Source organism: Ranitomeya variabilis, chromosome 7, assembly GCF_051348905.1.
Source record: "Ranitomeya variabilis isolate aRanVar5 chromosome 7, aRanVar5.hap1, whole genome shotgun sequence".
In the NCBI taxonomy this organism is placed as follows: Eukaryota; Metazoa; Chordata; class Amphibia; order Anura; family Dendrobatidae; genus Ranitomeya; species Ranitomeya variabilis.
In genome coordinates, this window is record NC_135238.1 from 122317125 (window position 1) to 122329467 (window position 12343).

Consider the following 12343-nt stretch of genomic DNA (forward strand, 5'->3'; position numbering starts at 1 on the left):
CTTATGCAGGTTCAGTTCCCAAGAATACTCAGCAATTTGTCCTTGTGTCCTCTGCCTCATTCTCCCTCCAGCTTCTCCCACCTCCACACTTCATAGACTTTTATATATTTATATATATTTACAGCGAGATACTTCCGGCACATAGTGCGCCGGCGCATGCGCACTAATGCTTTTCGGCTTTGCCCGCAGTTGGGCAAAGCATACTGCGCGTGCGAAAGGCAAGATTGCCTTGCGCAGGCGTGTACTACGGACGACAGAGCATGAACTTCAATCTAATATTGCAGCCAGCATGCAGCCAGCGGGTAAGGAAAGGGTGAATCAAACACCCGAAAACCCCACCCATTTGCCCGAAAACCGATCCCGTCAAATTCAGGTGACAGGTTCCCTTTAAGCTCCGCTAGCTATAATGTTTGTAAATGTATACATTTTTTTACTTGTCCTTTAAATGTAACAAAACACATTAACCAATTACTTTATTTTTTCGACTATTAGATAATCCTTACCATAAGATGCACCCCACGCTTGGATTCAGAAAATAGGAAAAACGTCCGTGGGATATTAAAGTGGAGCTGTCATTATCACTTCAATTTTAAACCCTTCACCCCGAAACCTGTTTTCACCTTCCTGATGAGGGCAATTTTTGCAATTCTGACCACTGTCACTTTATGAGGTCATAACTCTGGAATCCTTCAATGGATCTCACTGATTCAGAGAATGTTGTCTTGAGACACATTGTACTTCATGACAGTGGTAAAACTTTTTTTTATATGACTTGCATTTATTTGCGAAAAAAATGGAAATTTTGCAATTTTCAAACTTTTAATTTTTATGCCCTTAAATAAGAGTCATATCACACAAAATAGTTCAGAAATAACATTTCCCACATGTCTAATTTACATCAGCACAATTTTTTAAGCAAAATTATTTTTTCGTTAAGAGGTTATAAGGGTTCAAAGTTGAACAGCTATTTTCTCATTTTTACAACAAAATTTGCAAAACCATTTTTTTAGGGACCACCTCACATTTGAATTGACTTTGAGGGTCCTATATGACAGAAAATACCCAAAAGTGACACCATTCTAAAAACTGCACCCCTCAAGGTGCTCAAGACAACAAGAAGTTTATTAAGCCTTCAGGTTCTTCACAGGAATTTTTTGAATGTGGAACGAAAAAATAAACATTTACTTTTCTTTCACAAAAATTTTCCCTTAGACCTAATTTTTTTTACTTTTGCAAGGGTAACGGGAGAAAATGGACCATACAATTTGTTCAATAGAAAGCAGGTGTGCCCAGCGAATGGTGAGGGTAAAAAATAACTTTTAATAGGCACAAGTAAAAAATAATCCATACATAAGGTGTCCAGTAGTAATGAGCGAGTATACTCCTTGCAAAAAATTATAATTCAAAATTGTTTGGATTAGTAGCAAAATTGGCTCATCAAAAAAACTAATACCTTTAAAAATTCTTTATTTGATAAACTTTAAAAACAAAAAAACACAAAAAGTGTGAAAAAAACAAACGAGCAAACAAAAATCAAAACAATCAAAAATCAATTGCTGATCTGTAACCTCCAGTTGATGCACCAGCTGGGGTACTAATAGGCCTATTTGACCCTAATTCACCCTAACTGAACCCTGCCTATCAGCGGAGGTTGGCACCTTCTTGAAACGCAAATGGCGCCCCCACTCAACGACGGCTCGCCCTAAACTCCCTAAAAATCCCTTTAATAGGGAGAATCACTATAGAACAAATGTCACAATACCAATCTTAACCAAAAAAAATCTGTGCCTTTATAACATTGATTGTATAATGCAGGGAATGTAAATATGGGCCTAAACAACAATTAGCCACCGTACAAAAAACCAAAGGATAGCAAAACTAGAAGCCAAAACAAATATCTTATTAATGGTGAATTTTTTAAAAAAAAATTAAGGGGGGGGGGGGAAGGGGGGTATATGATTACTAGTGATGAGGGAATATACTCGTTACTCTTCTTGAGAATGCTCAGGGGTCCTCCGAGTATTTTTTAGTGCTCGGAAATTTCATTTTTATTGCTGCAGCTGAATGATTTACATCTGTTAGCCAGAATAAGTACATGTGGGGATTCCCTAGCAACCAGGCAACCCCCACATGTACTTATGCTGCCTAACAGATGTAAATCTCCAAGCACTAAAAACTACTCTGAGGACCCCCGAGCATGCTAGAGAAATCTCGAGTAACTAGTATATTCGCTCATCACTAATGATTACTAATTCTCCACAGTCCCTTTTTACAGTCCCTACCTGGCCGCAGAGGTTGGCACCCTATATAAAATATGCAATGTGGCACCCCAGCTCAACGAAGACTCACCCTTTATTACTAGTGTTGAGCATTCCGATACCGCAAGTATCGGTATCGGCCGATACTTAGCGGTATCGGAATTCCGATACCGAGATCCGATACTTGCCGCATATCGGATACCGGAATCGGAAGTTCCCAGGATTCAAACTGCACAAATTTGCACGAATTCAGCCAATCAGAATGATTCCAAGTGTGGGCACATCCTGTTCAGCATGGAGGGCATGAAACTACTGGCAAGGCTGTGATTGGCTGCTGAAATGATGTCATGCTGCATTTTAAAAGTCGCTGGCGCCATTTTGCGCTCACTCTGCTGTGAATTCAGTTAGTGACAGGACGCTGTTTGCTGACTGAAGGCCAGTTTAGAGATAGCGATTTGCTTCATTGTGCTTTTCCAAGGCTAATTTAGCAACCGCTGTGTTCACCTACTAATCATCTTGTTTTTGCCTTGCAGCGCTGTTTTCACAGCGATCTGCAAGGTCTGTGTGTGTGTGTGTGTGTGTGTGTGTGTGTGTGTGAGTGCAGCCCACTCTCTAGTCTGTGTGCAGCCAGCTGGTTGTATTCAGTTCAGGGAGGGTGGTTCATTGCCTCATACTGTTCTATTTTTTTTTCCAAGTAGTGTAGTCTGCTGCTCATTTATTCTAATAATTCCTATTAGTGACTTTCCATCCGTATCCAGCTAACTTGTGGAAAAACACTACATAGGATAAAGTAGAGGAGTGTTTTTGGGCCTTGCAGCGCCGTTTACGGCTGTCTGTACGGTCTCCGTGTGACTGCAGCTCGCCCTGTAGTCTGTGAGCAGCCATAGCCTGGTTGTATCCAGCTCAGGGTTCTTCACTGCATCATACCGTCAAATCAATTTTCCTTTTGTTTTAAGTAGTGCAGGCTGCTGCACATTTTTTCAAAAAATTCCTATTAGTGTCTTTGCACCCGTATCCAGCTAACTTGTGGAAAAACACTACATAGGATAAAGTAGAGGAGTGTTTTTGGGCCTTGCAACGCCGTTTACGGCTGTCTGTACGGTCTCCGTGTGACTGCAGCTCGCCCTGTAGTCTGTGAGAAGCCATAGCCTGGTTGTATCCAGCTCAGGGTTCTTCACTGCGTCATACTGTCAAATCAATTTTCCTTTTGTTTTAAGTAGTGTAGTCTGCGGCTCATTTTTTCTAATAATTCCTATTAGTGACTTTCCACCCGTATCCAGCTAACTTGTGGAAAAACACTACATAGGATAACGTAGAGGAGGGTTTTTGGGCCTTGCAGCGCCGTTTACGGCTGTCTGCACGGTCTCCGTGTGACTGCAGCTCACCCTGTAGTCTGTGAGCAGCCATAGCCTGGTTGTATCCAGCTCAGGGTTCTTCACTGCGTCATACCGTCAAATCAATTTTCCTTTTGTTTTAAGTAGTGTAGTCTGCTGCTCATTTTTTCTAATAATTCCTATTAGTGACTTTCCACCCGTATCCAGCCAACTTGTGGAAAAACACTACATAGGATAAAGTAGAGGAGGTTTTTTGGGCCTTGCAGCGCCGTTTACGGCTGTCTGCACGGTCTCCGTGTGACTGCAGCTCTCTCTGTTGTCAGTTCAGCCCCCAAAAAATAAATAAATAATAAAGTTCACCAAACACACCACTTTACATTTCTGTAGGCCACATTAGCACTTATTAAAGTCTAGTCCACACTTTAGAAAATTAGTGTTTCTTATACCTGTTAGGAGCTGTTCAGGAATAAGCACACAAAGCCGTTAGTACTTTTCTGCTTATCTTTATCAGTCAACCAAGATGAAGAAGGCAGGGAGTAAGGCACGTGGGTGTGGGCGCGTAGCAGGGAGAGGACGTGGGGATTCTGTGCCTGCTGCGGGCACCGGTGACTCCGCAGCACCCACTTTCAGCAGGGAACAGTCGTTCATGCGCAGCTTTGTCGGAGAGCGCCGTACACCGCTGCTGCGTGAAGACCAAATTGAAGCTGTTGTCGGATGGATGGCAGCTAATGCATCGACTTCAATTAGTGCCACATCCTCTCAGACACAGAGCACTGGAGAGCACCCATCTGTCTCTTCACCACCTGCCAAATTGCCCAGGCAGACAGAGAGCCCAGGACAGGAGCCGTCTCTACTTCTGTTCTCTGAATCTCTTGGCTTGGAAACAGGGGGCCAGCCAAGCAGCATTGGAGAAATGGAAGGAGAGGCAGGGTGCAGTGATGCCCAACAGTTTTTTCTCTCTGAGTCTGAAGAGGCAGGTGGGCCAGTGCCTCCGGTCACCACATCGCAGGACGCATCCGCTGATGACACTCAGGTGCCACTTTCTGGTGCGTGCTCTGCTGCTGAGACTACCCAGGAGGAGCAGTTGGTGGCAGAGGGTAGTGTAGATGATGATGTCCTTGACCCATCTTGGCGTGAGGGACAGGAAGGTGGTGGGAGCAGCTCTGAGGAAGAGATTCCCCGAACAGGCCAAAGAGGGAGAGGGAGGTGGAAGACTGCGGATCCTGCAGCCTCCACTTTGGCACCCGTTAGGAGCATGTCTCTTTCAAAAGCAAAAAAGGGCGCTCCCAAGACTTGCAGTGCCTGGGCCTTTTTTGACACAGTTGCAGATGACATTTGCTATGTCAAATGCAAGGTGTGTCATCACAAAGTCAAAAGAGATCGAAATGTCAGCAGCCTCAATACCTTCAACATGTGGAAACATGTGCGGACCAGGCACGCGGCGTTGTTAGAAAAACACACTGAAGAGCTAGGCCAACCAACAGCGGCAGCTACCACCCCTTCAGCTCGTGTTGCCTCTTCCTCCAGCTCACACGCAGCTGGTTCGGCTTCCTCCCAGGATCGTCGTGGAAGAACCTCTGGCCCTGTTGTCCAGAGACCCACTGTAATTACACCCGCAGCACCACGTTCCCAGGCATCCTCACACTCCCAGCCCAGTCTACAGCCATCGGTAGTACAGGCATGGGAGAAAAGGCGGCCTTTCTCGTCAAACTTCCCACGAGCACAGGCTCTGACTTCAGGCATTGCCAAACTTCTGTCACTGGAAATGCTGTCATTCAGGCTGGTGGAGACTGACAGCTTCCGTGACTTGATGTCATTGGCAGTCCCACAGTACAATGTGCCCAGCCGCTTTTACTTCAGCAGGCAAGCTGTCCCTGCCCTGCACAAGCATGTGGAGGGACACATAAAACACGTGCTACTGAACGCCGTCAGTAGCAAGGTCCACCTCACCACCGATGCGTGGGCCAGTCAACATGGACAGGGGCGATACCTTTCCCTCACAGCCCATTGGGTTAATGTTGTTGAGCCGGGTACAGATCGTGCGAGTTGCGCAGGACGTGTCCTGCCCACTCCAAGGATTGCAGGAATCCAGTCTGTACGCATTGACTCCTCCTCTTACACCAGTTTCTCAGAATCATCGCTGCAGGAGCCGTCACAGTCCACCTCCACATGGACCCGTGAACGTTTACCTGTTACGACCGACATGAGCACAGCCGTGGCCAAACGTCAACAGGCCATCTTGAAATTAATTTCTTTGGGGAATCGAAGCCACACAGCACAGGAGCTCTGGAATGCCATCAAGCAGGAGAGCGATGTGTGGTTTGTGGCAGCGAATCTCCAGCCAGGCATGGTAGTGTGTGATAATGGCCGAAATCTGGTGGCAGCTCTGGGCCTCGGCAACCTCACTCACATCCCATGTCTGGCACATGTGCTCAATTTGGTCATGCAGAGTTTTTTGAGGGACTATCCGGATCTTGATGCACTGCTGCACAAGGTCCGCCTAGAGTGTGCTCACTTGCGGCGTTCCAGCACGGCAAAATCGCGCATTGCGGCTCTGCAGCGCCGATACCGCCTTCCGGAACATCGCATCATATGTGACCTACCTACCAGGTGGAATTCCACGTTACATATGTTGGAGCGGTTGTGTGAGCAGCAGCAAGCAGTAATGGAGTACCAGCTGCATCAGGCGCAAAGAAGTCGCACTCCGCGCCGTTCAGACTTCACAACCACAGAGTGGGCCACTATGAAGGACGTCTGCCAGGTTTTGCATCCCTTCGATTATTCCACGTGGATGGCGAGTGCAGATGATGCATTAGTCAGCATGACTGTCCCCCTTATCTGCCTGCTTGTAAAATCACTGCTAGCGCTAAGGGATGATGTTGTGGAAGAGGTGGAGGATGAGGATTCACCATTTCCATCATCTTCTGGACAGTCAGCGCCACGTGGTTCCTCACAAACGCGTAGGCAGGGGACACTTTGTGAGGAGGATGAGGAGGAGTCAATGGAGGAGGAAGACATCCGTCCAGAGGAGGGAGTTACACAATTGTCCAGTAGTCAGTGTGTACAGCGAGGGTGGGGTGATGACGAGCGGGCAGAGATCACGCCTCAAGCAGGGGACAGCGTTTCTTGGCCAGTTGGCAGTCTGCAGCACATGGTGGATTACATGCTGCAGTGCCTGAGAAACGACCGCCGCATCGCCCACATTCTCAACATGTCTGATTATTGGGTGTTCACCCTCCTCGATCCTCGATACCGGGACAACGTAGAAAGCCTCATCACACCGTTGAACCGGGAGCGAAAAATGCGGGAGTACCAAGAGACACTGGTGAATTCCATCATCTTCTCCATTCCAACTGAGAGAAGTGCTGCTAGTGCATTACAAAGCAGCTCAGTGCGTCCAGGCAGTGGAGGAGGCTCTGCACAAAGAGGGAGCAGAAGCAGTACCTCTGCCCAAGGCAAGACCAGTATGGCCCAACTGTGGCACAGTTTTGTGTGCCCGCCACAAAAGTCTACACCATCACAGACGGCTCCAGTCAGCAGGAGGCAACGGTTCCGTCAGATGGTGACAGACTACATGTCTTGCCCTCTTGCTGTACTCCCAGACGGCTCTTCCCCTTTCAAGTTTTGGGTCTCAAAGCTGGATACATGGCCAGAGCTAAGCCAGTATGCATTGGAGGTGCTGGCTTGCCCTGAGGCTAGTGTACTATCGGAACGCGTCTTTAGTGCTGCAGGTGGTGTACTAACTGACCGTCGCATGCGACTATCCTCCGATAATGTTGACTGGCTTACTTTCCTGAAAATGAACCAGGCCTGGATCTCGCAGGACTTTGCCACTCCTCTTCCTGATTAAATAATTAGGTGACTGTCTACAGTATCCAGGTCTCCAGTTGTGTTCATCTTTCTACCACCTGAACTTTAATTCCTGGGCTCCAACACCGCCAGTTGAGGCTCAGAAGTGCCGTCTGCACAGTCAAAACATACGACCCAGTGTTATTGGGTGTCAGTAACGTCAGCTGATCCCCAGCTGTGTAGCCGGCAATGTGTCCTGCGACCGCCACGCTGACACAACAGCTGAAATGTAAGGGAACCTGTCCCCCCCCCAAGGCGTTTGTTACTGAAAGAGCCACCTTGTGCAGCAGTAATGCTGCACAAGGAAAAGGTAGCTATTTTTGTTTAGCTCCTTGAACACGCAGAACTTTAACACTTATAAAATGTGTTCACTGATACCGTAAAACCGTCCCGGAGGTGCGACTTTCCTTCGTAATGTGACGCAGCACAGCCGTCATTCTTACCCCCCGGCGCCGTGCGCTGGCTCTTCAGCGTTGTTTGATTCTGTCTCGAAGTCTGCGCTGTTATGTTATCCCTTGGCTAGGCACACTTAGCGCTGCCCCTCTTCTGACATCATTTGGTGTCATGCAGACTGTGCCTGTGCGGCCGCGCTGGCCGAGATCCCGCCTCGCAGTGTCTTCTGATTTAATCACACTGCGGGCCTGGGATCCATGGGCATGCACAGTGCATATCTTCACCTCTGCCTCTCACTCATCTCCCTTCGCCTTCTTCAGACTGTGTGCCGTCAGCTGATCCCTAATAGCATGCCATGGCCGTGACACTGCACAGTCTGAAGAAGACGTAGGGAGGGGAGTGAGAGGCGAGGATATGCACTGCGCATGGCCACGGATCCCAGGCCCGCGGTGGGATTACATTAGATGACACTGCGAGGCGGGATCTCGGCCAGCGCGGACGCACAGGCGCAGCCAGACTGACACCAAATGATGTCAGAAGAAGGGCAGCGCTAAGTGTGCCTGGCCAAGGGATAACATAACAGCGCAGGCTCCGGGACGGAATTACACAACACTGAGGAGCCTGGGCACGGCGCCAAGGGGGTAGGAATGACGGCTGTGCTGCGTCATATTACGAAGGAAAGTCCCACCTCCGGGACAGTCTCACGGTGTCAGGGGACACATTTTCTAAGTGTTTAGTTCTGTGTTTGCAAGGAGCATAATGAAAAGAGCCACCTTTTCCTTTTGCATCCTTTGTGCTGCACAAGCTGGCTTTCAGCTAGAAACGCCTTGGGGGGGGTTAAAGGTTCCCTTTCGACTTTCTCCAATCAGGCTTCGGCCTACACTGTGTTCCTCTGCTCCTCCTGCTGTCCCTGGGCTCCAACACCGCTAGTTGGTGCCTGGAAGTGCTGTCCGCACAGTCAACACTTGCTGCCGTGTTATTGGGGTTCAGTAACGTCAGCTGTTCCCCAGCTGTGTGTGTGGCAATCCCTCCTCTCTCCTCCACCTCCTCCTCCTGCTGTCCCTGGGCTCCAACACCGCTAGTTGCTGTCCAGAAGTGCTGTCCGCACAGTCAACAGTCGCTCCTCTGTTATTGGGGTTCAGTAACATCAGCTGTTCCCCAGCTGTGTGTGTGGCAATCCCTCCTCTCTCCTCCACCTCCTCCTCCTGCTGTCCCTGGGCTCCAACACCGCTAGTTGCTGTCCAGAAGTGCTGTCCGCACAGTCAACAGTCACTCCTCTGTTATTGGGGTTCAGTAACGTCAGCTGTTCCCCAGCTGTGTGTGTGGCAATCCCTCCTCTCTCCTCCACCTCCTCCTCCTGCTGTCCCTTGGCTCCAACACCGCTAGTTGCTGTCCAGAAGTGCTGTCCGCACAGTCAACAGTCGCTCCTCTGTTATTGGGGTTCAGTAACGTCAGCTGTTCCCCAGCTGTGTGTGTGGCAATCCCTCCTCTCTCCTCCACCTCCTCCTCCTGCTGTCCCTGGGCTCCAACACCGCTAGTTGCTGTCCAGAAGTGCTGTCCGCACAGTCAACAGTCGCTCCTCTGTTATTGGGGTTCAGTAACGTCAGCTGTTCCCCAGCTGTGTGTGTGGCAATCCCTCCTCTCTCCTCCACCTCCTCCTCCTGCTGTCCCTGGGCTCCAACACCGCTAGTTGCTGTCCAGAAGTGCTGTCCGCACAGTCAACAGTCGCTCCTCTGTTATTGGGGTTCAGTAACGTCAGCTGTTCCCCAGCTGTGTGTGTGGCAATCCCTCCTCTCTCCTCCACCTCCTCCTCCTGCTGTCCCTGGGCTCCAACACCGCTAGTTGCTGTCCAGATGTGCTGTCCGCACAGAGCCAAACACCTCGCCAATGTGTTAGTGGGGTTCAGTAATGCCTGCTGCTCCCCAGCTGTGTATATGGCAACGTGTCATGCGAACGCCACGCAGGCACAACAACTTAAATTTAAGGGAACCTGTCCCCCCCCCAGGCATTTGTTACTGAAAGAGCCACCTTCTGCAGCAGTAATGATGCAAAAGGAAAAAGTGCCTCTTTTCGCGGTGCTCCTTGCACATGCTGAACCTAACACTTATGAAATGTGTCCCCTCACACCGTTAAATCGTCCGGACGGTGGAACTTTCCTTTGTCATGTGACGCAGCACAGCCGTCATTCTTACCCCCTATGCGCCGTGCGCCGCCTCCTCAGCGTTGCTTTAATCTGTTCCGGAGCCTGCGCTGTTAGGTTAGCCCTTGGCCATGCACACATTTTGCGCTGCCCGTCTTCTGACATCATTTGGTGTCAGGCTGGCTGCGCCTGTGCGGCCGCGCAGGACGAGATCCCGCCTCGCAGTGTCTTCTGATTTTATCACACTGCGGGCCTGGGATCCATGGACATGTGCAGTGCATATCTGAATCTCCGCCTCTCACTCATCTCCCTACGCCTTCTTCAGACTGTGCACCGTCAGCTGATCCCTAATAGCATGCCACGGCCGTAACGACGCACAGTCTGAAGAAGCCGTAGGGAGGGGAGTGAGAGGCAAGGATATGCACTGCTCATGCCCATGGATCCCAGGTCCGCAGAGTGATTACATTAGATGACACAGCGAGGCGGGATCTTGTCCAGCGCGACCGCACAGGCGTAGCCAGCCTGACACCAAATGATGTCAGAAGACGGGCAGCGCAAAATGTGTGCATGGCCAAGGGCTAACCTAACAGCGCAGGCTCCGGGACAGATTCAAACAACGCTGAGGAGGCGGCGCACGGTGCCTAGGGGGTAAGAATGACAGCTGTGCTGCATCACATGACAAAGGAAAGTTCCACCTACCGGACGGTTTAACGGTGTGAGGGGACACATTTCATAAGTGTTAGGTTCAGCGTTTGCAAGGACCATAATTAAAAGAGCTAAGTTTACCTTTTAGCATTAGCATTAGTGCTGTACTATATGGCTCTTTCAGCTACAAACGCCTGGGGGGGGGTTAAAGGTTCCCTTTTAACTTACTCCAGTGCAGGCTTCGGCCTACACTCTGCTCCCTCTCCTCCTCCTGCTGACCCCGGGCTCCAACACCGCTAGTTGCTGTTCGGAAGTGCTGGCTGCACAGAGCAAAACACCCGCCACTCTGTCAGTGGGGTTCAGCACCGCCAGCTGTTCCCCTGCTGTGTAGCCGGCATCGTGTTCTGCAACATCCACGCAAACACAAAGCTGCCACCAGTGCAGGCTTTGGCCTACACTCCGCTCCCTCTACTCCTCCTGCTGACCCTGGGCTCTAACAACGCCAGTTGGGGCCCGGTACTGCTAGCTGCACAGAGAAAAACACCTCGCCAATGTGTCAGTGGGGTTCAGCACCACCAGCTGTTCCCCTGCTGTGTAGCCGGCATCGTGTCCTGCAAAAGCCACGCAGACACTAGAACTGAAATTGAAGGGAACCTGTCCCCCCTCCCCCAGGCGTTTGTATGTTTCACAGCCACCTTGTACAGCAGTAATGCTGCATGTGTGCAAGGTGGCTCAGAAACTTATTCTCCTTGCACATGTGGAACTGAATACGTCTAAAATGTGTCCTCTGTGACCATTAAACCATCCCTGAGGTGTGACTTTCCTTTGTAATGACACGCTGCAACCCCCTGGGTAGCGCTGCCCGTCTTGTGGCATCACTGTTTGGCTGGCTGCGCCTCTGCGGCCGCCCTGCCCCACACAACGCCCCTCGGTGTCTTATTTATTTTGACTGCGAGGGTGTGATAGATGGGCATGAGCAGTGCATATGTTCGCCTGTCCCTCATCTCCTTCCGCCTTCTTCAGACTGTGCGGCTTCATGGCCGTGGCATGCGATAAGGGATCAGCTGATGCCGCACAGTCTGAAGCAGGTGTAAGGACCCGAGTACCTCGGCGAACATATGTACTGCGCCAGGCCATGAATCCCAGCCCCGCAGTGTTTTAACAATGTAAAGACACTGCGGGGCTGGGATTCATGGTCATCGCATCATCGCGAACCGCACCGGCCAACATTAAATGATGTCAGAAGATGGGCAGCACTAACAGCGCAAGGCCAATGGATAACACGACAGCGCAGACTCCTGTGCAGCAAATAACGACGCTCAGGAGGCCGCGCCCAGCACCAAGGTGGGATTCTTGACATCTGTGCTGCGTCTCATTAAGAAGGAAACTCCCGCCTCCAAGACAGTTTTGATTGTTTAAGGGGCTAAATGTCATACGTGTTTCTTTCTGCGTGTGCAAGGAGCAAAATTAAAAGAGCTACCTTAGACTTGTGCAGCATTACTGCTGGCCAAGCTGTGGCTCTTGTAGTTTGTAACCCCTGAGGGGGGGTTAAGGGTTACCTTTAAAATCGGTTCAATTAGGCTTTGGCTTACACTCTGCTCCCCCTGCAGAGCCTCGGCTCTAACATCGCCAGTTGGTGCCCCGAAGTGCTGGCTGCACAGAGAAAAACACCCGCCAATGTGTCAGTGGGGTTCAGCACCGCCAGCTGTTCCCCTGCTGTGTAG